Source organism: Halictus rubicundus, unplaced genomic scaffold, assembly GCF_050948215.1.
Source record: "Halictus rubicundus isolate RS-2024b unplaced genomic scaffold, iyHalRubi1_principal scaffold0911, whole genome shotgun sequence".
Lineage (NCBI taxonomy): Eukaryota > Metazoa > Arthropoda > Insecta > Hymenoptera > Halictidae > Halictus > Halictus rubicundus.
In genome coordinates, this window is record NW_027489452.1 from 14,884 (window position 1) to 17,500 (window position 2,617).

A 2,617-nucleotide genomic window follows, 5' to 3' on the forward strand; every position below is an offset into this window, starting at 1 on the left:
GTTATTAGCAAATAATGGACGGATGTGCTACTCCGTCGACAAAACTCTGGAAATTTTTCTAAGTCCCACCGCCAAGAGGAAACTTTTTCCGTATCGGTCCTAGACGATTTTCGACGTGATATCACTGTAATATAGACGGTTTCTAACAATATATATCATAACACCAAACTCGCTACAATTATTATTTATCGAGTTATTAGCAAATAATGGACGGATGTGCTACTCCGTCGACAAAACTCTGGAAATTTTTCTAAGTCCCACCGCCAAGAGGAAACTTTTTCCCTATCGGTCCTAGACGATTTTCGACGTGATATCACTGTAATATAGACGGTTTCTAACAATATATATCATAACACCAAACTCGCTACAATTATTATTTATCGAGTTATTAGCAAATAATGGACGGATGTGCTACTCCGTCGACAAAACTCTGGAAATTTTTCTAAGTCCCACCGCTAAGAGGAAACTTTTTCCGTATCGGTCCTAGACGATTTTCGACGTGATATCACTGTAATATAGACGGTTTCTAACAATATATATCATAACACCAAACTCGCTACAATTATTATTTATCGAGTTATTAGCAAATAATGGACGGATGTGCTACTCCGTCGACAAAACTCTGGAAATTTTTCTAAGTCCCACCGCCAAGAGGAAACTTTTTCCCTATCGGTCCTAGACGATTTTCGACGTGATATCACTGTAATATAGACGGTTTCTAACAATATATATCATAACACCAAACTCGCTACAATTATTATTTATCGAGTTATTAGCAAATAATGGACGGATGTGCTACTCCGTCGGACGTTCGACGAAAATTTTTCTAAGTCCCACCGCCAAGAGGAAACTTTTTCCCTATCGGTCCTAGACGATTTTCGACGTGATATCACTGTAATATAGACGGTTTCTAACAATATATATCATAACACCAAACTCGCTACAATTATTATTTATCGAGTTATTAGCAAATAATGGACGGATGTGCTACTCCGTCGGACGTTCGACGAAAATTTTTCTAAGTCCCACCGCCAAGAGGAAACTTTTTCCGTATCGGTCCTAGACGATTTTCGACGTGATATCACTGTAATATAGACGGTTTCTAACAATATATATCATAACACCAAACTCGCTACAATTATTATTTATCGAGTTATTAGCAAATAATGGACGGATGTGCTACTCCGTCGGACGTTCGACGAAAATTTTTCTAAGTCCCACCGCCAAGAGGAAACTTTTTCCCTATCGGTCCTAGACGATTTTCGACGTGATATCACTGTAATATAGACGGTTTCTAACAATATATATCATAACACCAAACTCGCTACAATTATTATTTATCGAGTTATTAGCAAATAATGGACGGATGTGCTACTCCGTCGACAAAACTCTGGAAATTTTTCTAAGTCCCACCGCTAAGAGGAAACTTTTTCCGTATCGGTCCTAGACGATTTTCGACGTGATATCACTGTAATATAGACGGTTTCTAACAATATATATCATAACACCAAACTCGCTACAATTATTATTTATCGAGTTATTAGCAAATAATGGACGGATGTGCTACTCCGTCGACAAAACTCTGGAAATTTTTCTAAGTCCCACCGCCAAGAGGAAACTTTTTCCCTATCGGTCCTAGACGATTTTCGACGTGATATCACTGTAATATAGACGGTTTCTAACAATATATATCATAACACCAAACTCGCTACAATTATTATTTATCGAGTTATTAGCAAATAATGGACGGATGTGCTACTCCGTCGGACGTTCGACGAAAATTTTTCTAAGTCCCACCGCCAAGAGGAAACTTTTTCCCTATCGGTCCTAGACGATTTTCGACGTGATATCACTGTAATATAGACGGTTTCTAACAATATATATCATAACACCAAACTCGCTACAATTATTATTTATCGAGTTATTAGCAAATAATGGACTTGAGTAGGGTGACACCCGGCCGTACTACATTCTGTTCTACAAATTGCACGGGTAAACGGCGGTTGGAAATGATGCTCCGTATTGTTAGTTAGTGTATCCCCGAAGGTCTATGCGTACCGCAGCGTTGGATTGACGAGATTCCTTCTGTCTCTATCTTTTTTTTTCTCTACGATAGCATGTATCGCGATGACAAACGACTAGGAAGCGTGTTTACCGAGTTATTAGCGATCCGAGTGACACCCGGCCGTACTACATTCTGTTCTACAAATTGCACGGGTAAACGGCGGTTGGAAATGATGCTCCGTATTGTTAGTTAGTGTATCCCCGAAGGTCTATGCGTACCGCAGCGTTGGATTGACGAGATTCCTTCTGTCCCTATCTTTTTTTTTCTCTACGATAGCATGTATCGCGATGACAAACGACTAGGAAGCGTGTTTACCGAGTTATTAGCGATCCGAGTGACACCCGATCGTACTACATTCTGTTCTACCAGGTTCACGGGTACCAGCGGCGTAGTGTTTTGAAAAAAAAAAATAAAAAAAATAATAAAAGGATCAGTATACTTCAAAGTACCAGCGGCGTATTGTTTTGAAATTCATACGCATTGTCAAAGTAGCAGCGGCGTAGTGCTTTGAAAAAAAATAAAAAAAAATAATAAAAAGAGCAGTATATTTCA